The sequence below is a fragment of the Callorhinus ursinus genome, unplaced genomic scaffold (genome assembly GCF_003265705.2).
Source record: "Callorhinus ursinus isolate GAN/ISIS: 27379988/994484 unplaced genomic scaffold, GSC_fseal_2.0 scaffold10, whole genome shotgun sequence".
Lineage (NCBI taxonomy): Eukaryota > Metazoa > Chordata > Mammalia > Carnivora > Otariidae > Callorhinus > Callorhinus ursinus.
In genome coordinates this window covers 38,199,251-38,210,152 of record NW_027397072.1, presented here as the reverse complement: position 1 = coordinate 38,210,152, position 10,902 = coordinate 38,199,251, and positions in this window count along the sequence as shown.

The window sequence follows — 10,902 nt, the reverse complement described above, 5'->3', positions numbered from 1 at the left end:
ATATTTTTGTAATCATCATAGTAATGACCGATTCAGGTAAAAATCATCAACGGAGGTTAAAGTCTTTATGCCAGTGTTTGATGAAAAGCAAGATACACATTGTCTTAAAGGATCTCCTCACAGATTGCTTACCAATTACAGAAAGAAAATTGGTAATTTTGCAGTGGAGAAACCTGGCTGACTCGACCTTAATCAAGTGGCCAAAATGTCATTCACCAGTAATGGCGTGAAACAACACAAGGTGTGTCTGTACAGGAGATGGCACACGGAGGACACATTACATCTTCTGCAGCGTTCCTGCCAAAAGTGCGTAAGCTGAATCTAATCATGAGGAAACACCAGACAAAGCCAACTTGAGGGACAGTTACAAAAAACAGCCCCTTATTCTTCAACAATGAATGAACGACAATAGGGACAGAGAAAAAGTAGGCTGACTCGGAAAATATTTAGAAAGTACATCTCCTGAAGACTTCTCTTCTATATGTAGCTTGTGCTACCATTTGTGTGGAAAAAGTACACGTTCAGAGGCCTGCTGGTGCCCCAAATTTCTTTCCAAAGAGAGTCTGCAAACAGGTAGCATTCGTTATTGTCATGTGCCATAGAAACTGGATGGGGAGACAGAACTGATTTTCACTTTGTTCCCTTCATCCTACCGGAATTTTTATTTATTTATTTATTTTATTATTTTATGTTAATCACCATACATTACATCATTAGTTTTTAACCCTAACCCTACCAGAATTTTTAAAAAATCATTTAGATGTGTTATTCATTTAAAGTTTGCTTTTTTACTTAACTTTACAAAGTGGTTCTCAAACACAGTATTAAGTGAAAGAAACCAGGCACAAGAAGAATGCATGCTGTATTATTTCATTTACATAATTCAAAACTAAGCAAAACTAATCCATGGTATTGGACATCAGGCCAGGGGTTAACCTCACCTTGAGGTAGGAAGAGTGGCTGGAAGGAGCACAGGGCTGTTTCTCGGTACTTATGCAGAACATCAGAAAATTCAGCAAACTATATCCTGATAAGCTGTGCAGGGTCCTCTATGCATGTTATACTCCAATTTTTTTAAGGTTTGTTGTTTAAAAAAATACAATTAACTTTTCTATATTAACAGAGTATCCTGCCACCTTACACTTATTAGTTCTGGTAGTTGTTCTATAGATTCCCTAGGATTTTCTACATAAACAATCATATCATCTGCAAAGAGGGACAGTTTTCCTTATCTTCTGGTCCTCATTCCTTGGATATTTTTAATTGACTTGGCAGTGGCTAGGACTTCCAGTAAAATGTTGAACACAAGAAGACAGGACAACCATCCTTAACTGGTTACCAATCTTAGGAAAAAACATCCAGTCTTTCATCATTTTTTTAAAAGATTTTTATTTATTTATTTGACAGAGAGAGACACAGCAAGAGAGGGAACACAAGCAGGGGGAGCGGGAGAGGGAGAAGCAGGCTTCCCGCTGAGCAGGGAGCCCGATGCGGGGCTCGATCCCAGGACCCCGGGATCATGACCTGAGCCGAAGGCAGACGCTTAACGACTGAGCCACCCAGGCGCCCCTCCAGTCTTTCATCATTAAGTGTGAGCTGTAGATATATTTTTTTGGTAGATGCCCTTTCAAAATACTGAAAACAGTTTTTTCTATTCCTAGTTGGCTGGAACTATATAGATCATGAGTAGACGTTAACTTTAACCTAATGCTTTCTCTGTATCCACTGAAATAATCATCTGGTATTTCTCCTTTATTCTGTTAATATAGTTCCATTTTATAGTTCTTGTCTACTAATTCTGACATCTAGGTAATTTCAGGATTGGTCTTCATTGTCCTAATTCCTGACACAGGGTCACACATTCCTTCTTCCTCATATGTTTGAATTACTCCCTGGACATTGTAAATATTATATTACAGAGACTACCACACTCCTCTGAAGAAGTTTATGTTTCTGTTTTACCACGCAATTAACCTCATGAGACTCAAAATGCAAATCCTGTCTCTCAAGTGGCAGCAAATACCTCAGATCAGTTCCTTTACCTTTAGCTGGGCTTCTAGGCATGGCTCAAGGGTCAGCCAGAGATTTGGGCAGTTTTTACACTGAATTTTGTGGCTCTCCCTCACTGCCTCTAAGATTACCTTCTAAGATTACCCCTTCACTTTCCATTTGTCCCAAATCTGTCCCCCAGTTCTTCAGAAAGGACTGTAGGGTTTTTGATCCATTTTAGTTGTCTCATGCTATGCAGCTTAAGCCTGCCCTCGGTGTAAAAATAGGACATATGGGAAACTGACCCATTCACATCATTTGTTTCCAAGTGGCTACTCCCCTGCGGAATCTGCCTGCATGTGTTTGCTTGTGCTCACTCACCAATACATTCAGATTCCCTGCCCATTTCCCACCCGATCTTATAGTTGTTTTTGTGAAAGACTTGGTCCAGTCCAAGCCCACTTGGCACCAAAAGAAACACATTCCTTTCAATTCTAAGTATGTCTCTTGTAATTAGCACACTGCAGTATTTCTTTTTCTAGTCTGTTAACCTTCTTTTAACTGGAGAATTAAGTTAATTTAAACTGAACGATTGCTGAAATTTGCCAATTTATTTCTACTATCCTCTTTTTTCTTTCCTTTCTTTTTTGTTCCTTTCTTTCTGATGTCTTTTTTTCTGTTTCTTTTTCTCCTTCCTTTAGTGCTTTCAACTGGATTGAGTGAGATAGTTTTGTTTGTTTTCCCTTTGTTCATCCTTCTCTCAAATTTGGAAGTTACATGCTCTCTATTAATTTGATAGTTACTCTAGCTATTTTAACGATCCTTCTTGACCCAACTAAATATAAAGTTAATCAGTATTTTTAGTTGGAGAACTGTGCCATAGTGAAGGTGGCCACAGGGGTAGGATGGTGACCACATTTTGGGGTATCTGATCGTCCCTTCTTGCGTGTTCACTGAGTTTTGTGATGAGGGTACAGTGGTACTCTCTGCCATTTGGCTAGTAATGATGAAGGGTCAAGAAAGAACAGAACTTGAAGTTGGTGCCTGCCTCACCCTACAAAGCACATACTGATTACATCTTTGGACACCCAAGATGCCTGGAGTGAGTTTGGCATCCAGGGTCCAATCTGCACTAGTTGATATCCAACCTAGAGACAGGAGACCAGATACAGAAATCCAAGGCCACCCTACCCTTCCTCTCTCAGCCCTTACACCCATGACTATTTGCCTTCAGTCTGGTGATAAGGGGAGAAGATCCCAAGAGGACATGGTTTGTCCAGTCCTCAATGGGCAGTTTCCGACTGACTCACTCTCCTTGCTGAGTTCGCACCTGAAACACAAGCATAGATGGAGATTCAGCAGTCGAGAGAATAGGCTCTCTCCATCCTGTCCCTGAATCCATGGATTCTATGAAGCTCAACTTTTTGTCCTCATTTCTGTCTCTTTGTCTCCCTCTTCTACCACTGGTCCTTGAAGTCATGAAGTTTATCTCTTCTCCCTGCATTCTGGGATCATGCCTTCCTAAAATAACCAGTCCCACAGCCTCTCATTTGAGCCTTAGTCTTCACTATCCTGTATCTTCCCCCACATCAGCCATCCTCCTCAGACTGGAGACACAAGGAAGTCACACACTATCATACATCTCACTCTGTATGAACTACCACTGTGAGGCAACCAGAGGTCACAGCTGGGTTTGATATCTCCTATCAGAAAATTATCTTTCCTTTAGGAACTGGACCTTCGATAGAAGACACATGGAGCAGAGATTGCTGGAAAAAAAAATTGGGCATGCCCAGAATCATCTGACTTCCCAGTGAGAAAGCTCCTCTATCTGCAAGGAAATAGAAGTACCACAAAACAGGGTCTGGTCCAGAATGACAAGAATTTTGTTTTTGTTTTGCGGGTTTTTTTGCAAGTGTCCATATATACTTTATTCACACAAAGTATTATCACCTCTTGGGTCTCTGTGTTCAAGCAAAAGTCTGTGGCCAGGCCACCTGCACTACACCTCAAGACCACCCAACTGAGGACATTCTTCCAAGGGACACTCAGGCTTTGGCAGAGCTGGGCTTTTTGTTTTAATAACAAAACTCAGTTCTAAAAGTACATAAATACTAACTGGGGAGAAATTAAGTTTTACAACAATGGAACTCAAAATTCCAAAATGGAAAATGTAGAAAGTGAGAGCCGATCTACACCCCACCCCCTAGCTACCCCCCATCTCCAAGCTCTGGCCTCAAAGAAGGGCAGTCCTGGGCACCTAGTCTTCTGGTCCCCGAGCTCTGGGCCCCTTCCCTCTCATCTGCTGCTGATCCCAGATGGGGATAGAGCAGAGTTTGGTTTTTGGTCAGAAGCCAAGAGCAGTTGAAGAAAAAAAATGAAGGAATGATATCAACTTTCTCTGCACAGAGGACTGGCAAGGACAGCTCAGAGATGATAGCATTTGGGTTAAAACTACATTATTTGCCAATTTAGTTCTCGTATCTTTCACTCTCTTGGGCAGATCCCTGAGCCCAGCCAGCAGTGAGAAGCTCTCTGGGGCTGGGATTATCTGGTCTGGATACTCTGTTCTCTAAAGCCTCCTCTCCATCATCTTGTAGCAAGAAGAAAAGCATCCTTCCTGTTTGGGCAGTGCAAAGCTCAGATCACAAGCTGTTTTCTGGACTAAGTTATCAATACAATCTATCCTCTGGGGATATCTCAGCCCCACGTAGGGCTTTGTAGTGGAGGGGAGGGAGGTGCCTATCAAGCTATCATTTAATCTGAGGAGGAACAATACCACTGGACTTCAAATGTCAGTATCTAAGGCTCATCAAAATTCCTGCTATTCATTCTCTCAAGGAGGGAAATGCCCAAGGAAGTTCTCTCATTGCAGAACTGCCCTAATTATGGTGCAGAAATTAAACTGGACTAAGAAACACAAAATTATCCATGCAAATTTAGTAGTACCAAACATCCACTCCTTTAATTGATCTGACCTAGAGTCAAATCAGCACATAAAATTTAGTACACAATTTTTTAAAAGATTTTATTTATTTATTTGAGAGAGAGAGAATGAGAGATAGAGAGCACAAGAGGGAAGAGGGTCAGAGGGAGAAGCAGACTCCCTGCTGAGCAGGGAGCCCGATGTGGGACTCGATCCTGGGACTCCAGGATCATGACCTGAGCTGAAGGCAGTCGCTTAACCAACTGAGCCACCCAGGTGCCCTAGTATACAATTTTGATGAAAATTTGCCTCTAAAGCATAATATCTGGTAGTTACTAAGGTTAGCTGTCTAAAGTGTACTTAAATGTGTTCAAAATTAGACAAAATAAAAAGACAACTATAAGGATATAGAAGAATCCCATCATTCATATAATGATTTGAAGAATGTACAAAATCAAAAAGTATGGACCCAACTGGGTCTTCTACAGGAGCTGGGTCATCCAAAAGAGCAAATGGCTACCTTCTCCGGGCTATTGAGAGAATCCACAAATGAGACTCAAAAGAACTCCAAAATAGCAAAGGGTCTTGATGCTGGAATATCTACATAGGCCCATGACAGAAAGAACCTGGATATGGTGGATACACAGCCTTGTGGAGGTTGAGAACCATACCTCCATCCGTGGTCATAGATGCATACAGACACTCATGCTCATCGTGGGGAGGGACAGAGAGAGATGCCACTTGGTTCTCAAGCACTTATAAACACACCTAAGCATCAGAGGGAGGGATCTAGAGTCAGGGCTCCTCCAACTCTATAGATTCAGGTTTAGTTTTAGCAATTATTTTTGCTACAGTTACAGTGGTTCAATTACATTCTCCAGACTGGAGAAACTTAGGGAAGGGCAAATTGCCTACAGGTGGAATGCAGGCAGGGTAGTGCAGCCCTAGATTTTTGTCTTGCCCAGACAAAGCCTCCTCTGATTGACTGAATCACCAAGGCTGGGCCTCCAACAGCATCCACCTTACTCTAAACCAAGAGAGGGACATCTCTGAGTTCCTGGCTTTGAGAAATCAGGATAAGGCACTCTGAGCAGGATCAAGTGCTTACTTATTTCTTGGCTCAAGGGCCTCTGAAGGCCTGAGAATGACCTATCCAGGAATTGAGCTATTTGGGCACCCAGAGAAATGCACTCTTCTGAAGGGTCAGGAGATGGAAGTTCTAGTTCATCACTGACTTTATTTATCACCAAGAAGGACAGGGATTGAGGCAGAAACTCCAACACCCAGGTGAAAATGAATGTGAAAAATGAGCTTGATGCTCTCAAGTATATTCATCAGAGGTTTGATTTTCCTCTCTAGAGAAAAGAGGAAAGATGCTATGTTTTGTGGTTTTGGATAAACCCTCCTGGGTTTCCTATATTTATCTCCTTAAAAGGGACTCAGTCCTCACCCCAGCAAAAAAAAGACATTTCCAGATGAGTAAAACAAGGGCACAGAATCATACTATTTAAACTCATTTTAATTTTTATCATAGTAATACATGCACATTGCTTTTAAAAGCCAGATAGGATTTTTAGAATGCATAACTATAAACAATAGATTCCTGCCCATGCCATCTTCTTTCTCTTAGCCCAATCTTCAGATCCATTCAGGAAAGGTATTCTCTATTTGCAGGAATTCCCATACCTCTCTCCTGGACTGAGCCTTATCCTGTGACTCCTGAGTCTTTTTCTTCTTCTTGGTCTCTTTCCTTTTCTAATCCACCTCTAAGGGCCTTCTAATCATCGAGGTATAAATGTCAAAATACTTCATGCTTTGCTTTTCCTTTAGTGCAATCACTTCTTTAGGGTTTGCAGTATTCACTCCACTTTCCCACTTGGTATCAGGCCCCCTAACAACATTCTAGTCAAAGTATCCTAACTTTCTTGTCATTTTTCTCAGAATGGTGGAGGGCAAGATGATAGTTTGGTTTTGGAAGCTGTTCCCTCTTTTTTACCAGACCTAGTGCCAAAATGTTGCAAGCAAAGAGCAAGAATAGGAAAGGCAGAGCCCCTCTCAGGACACTGGCTTTGCGTTTGCAGGGAAGGTGTTCCCACACTCCTGGGTGTAGTCTGGTTTCATCAAATTTCAGTAGGTGGTGTGTGTGTGGCTGTTGGGGAGGATATGATGATCAGCATCACCTTGCCTCCACCCATTGTTAAGCACCCTTGGAGGGACCTGAGTAGCTCCCAGGCTCAAACTCTTTCCAGGGTAGAGCATCTCATCACATGACCCATTGCTCCCTTGGAGAAAAATCCCACAGTTCAAAGCCTTCTGCTAACCCCAGGCTTCTTTACATGTGTCATGAGAGCCTCTGGGATTATCTTCTACCCTCCGATGTATCTCAAAGTTCTGAGTTGGGGTGGGAGTTTCCACCAACGGCTTCTGAAGAATATTACCCCATAGTCCCTTCAAGCTCTGCTGGTATAAGGAACGTTAGAAGAGTTTTGTGTCTTCATATACCTCTAGAAAAAGCCCACGCTTTCTAGGCACTGGGAATTGGGAAGAGGTTACTGGGGAAAGCTGTAAGCCAGAGCCTCAGGCTTAGAGAAGATGCCTCTCTCTTCTGGATCCCTAATGGGATCTTGAGTCCATTTTAGGGACCAGGATGCTCACTATGGTGACTTTCCCTGGGCTCTGAGAAGAGGAGGAGGTCAGTTCCTCAATCATTCATTTATTAATTTATTAACAATGTATTTATTCAACATATATTTATTAAACACAGACACTGCACTAAGGACTGGAAATACAGTAGTAAACTAGACAAATACCACTTCCTTGGAATTGAGGACTTTATAATGTAAGGAGGGAAGTAGAGATAAAGACAAATAAACAAAGTCCTTACAATTGTGTGAAGGAAACAGTCAAAAATGGGAGATAGAAAATTCAGGAGGTAGAAGAAGGGGCTTACTGTGGACATGATGCTTAAGGAAGGCTTCTTTGAGGAGGTGACATATAAAGAGGTGACTTGAAGGAGCCAGAAAAGCAGAGAATGAGAGTAAACTAATATAGGTATAGGGATGTGCACGAGCACGGCATATGCAACGGTCCTGAGGCTATAAAGAATTTGGCACACATCCAAAAACTAACGATGTATTGTATGGTGACTAACATAACATAATAAAATTTAAAAAAAAGAATTTGGCATATTCAAGGAACTAAAAGATTGGCATCACTGAGAATAGTAATAGGGAGAAAGAATTACCTTGGAAGATAGAGGAGTTTGAGGCAGGTGTCAAGCCATCCAGGCAACCCTTAAACTATGAAAGGGGATTTGCTTTTCCTTCTAAGTGCTAATGGAGGCACTGAAGGAGTGAACATAGAAATGACATAGTTTAGATTTACATTTATGGAGATTATCCTGACTGGCTCACGGAGACTGGACTGAATGGGCAGAGGGAGGAGTAGATGGAACTCACCAGTCAGGAGTCTGATTTACGGCACTAGCAAGCTATGGTGGCTGCCTGGTTTGGATTGGAGAGTGGCAGAGAAGCTGAAAAGAGATGGGTGGATTGGAGATCTTTTGAAGGTAGACGTCTTTAGAGATAGACTTCATGGATTAGAGGTAGGGCTCAAAGGAAAGGAGGAATCAAGGGTGGCTCCTAGGTTTCTGTCTTGAGTAACTGAGATGGAGAAGATGGGGTGTGGGAACGGGTATGTCTGATTCCTTCAAAATCCATATGATGAAATCCTAAGGCCCAATGTGATCAGATAAGGAAGTGGGGACTTTGGGAGGTGATTAGATCCTGAGGGCAGGGCCCTCACGAACAGGACTGATAGCCATATGAGAGAGGCCTAGGAGGCTTTCTCCCCTTCCACCATGTGAGGCCCACGATGAGAAGTCTGCAACCCTCTGAGGGCCCTCACCTGACCATGTTGGCACCCTTATATCACACTTCTAGTCTTCAGAGCTACAAGACATAATGTTTGTTCTTATTATGCTGCCAGTCTAAGGAATTTTGTTACAGTAGCCCAAACAGATGAAAACCTTCCTCAAACTAGGAGAGCCAATAAAATATCTGAGAATACCTCTTGGGTCCTTCTGTGGTTTCTCTTCTTCCTCCTCTTCTTCCTCCACCACCACCACCACTTCCTCACCTCCTCTGTGAGAGGGTGCAGTGTAGGGTGGGCGAGCTGTCTACCTCCTGCTCATCTCCAGTGCTCTTGGGATTTCCAAAAAGTTAATATTTATAAGAACAGCCTAGAGTTATTTTTTTCTATCACTCTCTACTATCCTTTCTACACATTCAGCTATTTACAGAACTCACATTCTTTGCAGCCCTTCTCAGAAAACCTGCTTACTCTGCGTCCATTTCATTGCCACCAGAAACCTCTCATAGCCATCCTTGGGGTCATTTATGCTTCGTCCTGACCTTGTCAGAGAAAAAAAACTGAAACACTGGATTCCCCTGTTATCATTTTCCTGTGCCCTTAAGTAGTTTATGAGTATGCATAAATGTATGTTGGTGAAGGCTTGGATAAAATCCAAGAGGGAGATGCCACGGAGTCAGTGGACATTGGCTGGAAGCCCTCTGGGAAGCTCTGGGTTGTGCTTTGTTTCTACAGCCATCCCCTCCTGAGAGAATATCCTAACATCATTGCAGTCTGCTAAGGTTAGACTGGCATACAAGGAGGAGGAAGAAGAGTTGAGACAGAAAAGTTCCTAGCCAGCTTTTCTGTGCTTTCCTTCCCCACCTTCTCTGAGGAACTTTGACATTCCTCACACCCTTCTTGCAGTTAGGGCTGCCTCTGCCATGATAAAGCAAACTCCACTCTGACACACTTCCGTATCATTGGAGGATGCTAATACATGCAATGAGAATTCATTTGTTTCAACAATATATTTTGAGCAACTATTATGTAGGAGGCAAGATTTTGCACCTAAGGAGTATAGAGATATCAAAGTCACAATCTCTGCCCACTATGTACCTAGAATCTGGTTGAGGAGAAAAGAGCAAAGAGGCCAAAACAAGGAGAAAAATCTCTAGCACAAGTCTAACAGAAGAAATGTCTGTCACATGATAAGGCAAAGTGCTATAGACTTCAAAGAAGATAAGATGTTGGATTTTCTTGGGAGGATGAGGAGCAGCCTCTAAACACTTCAGACAGATGTAGGATATTAGGAAGACATAGGCAGGTGAGAGACACAGTGATGAAAGTGGCTGAAATGTTTGCAAAATCATGTGCAGAGGCACAGAGGGAAGAAATCCAACGTGCTGGGTGTAGCTGGTACAGAAAAGAAGCTCGCTTTGATTGAATCTGTCTTAGCCTGGGTTTACACCGGAAAGCAGAACCTGAGACAAGGGTTTTGCATTCAGATGGTGAGAAGTGACCCCAGGGAACAGGAATGGGGCATGGAGAAACCGAAGCAAGGAAATGAGATAAGCCAATGCAAGAGTGTGTTCTTGAGCTCAGCGCTGCCATGGATGACTATGACTCAATTCTACTGGGACCCTCTGAAGAACCCTGTAGGTAGAATGCATCTCAGAATTGTGCACCTGAAGGATCCAAGAGAATAGCAGGTACCCACCCACTCCCACCCCCCACTGGTCAAGGGTTCTTCATGGGCAGCTCCATCTCACTTCCAGGTGTGTGCATGTGTGAGTGCAAAGCAAGTTCCTGCAAGTGTCTTTCCCCAAGGTGTCCTAGGAGCCCCCGAGCAGAGAGAGACAGATGCTTGGTGCAGCTGAGATGACATGATGTCAGGTTACACCTTTTCAGAGCTGGTCACACAGCAATGACTAGAGTAAGAGGTAGGCAAACAGGATGTAAGGGGGGATTCAAGGGTTGTCTCAGGACCATGGCCAGCGAGGCACCAGGAGATAATGCCACAAGGATAGGTTTTGGAAGAGATTATGTCTCGGTAAGAAATTTGAACTTAGTTAGCAATGGGTATCCATTGCAAAACCTGATACCACTGCCTGTCATATGCAGAGAAGGGCAAGGTC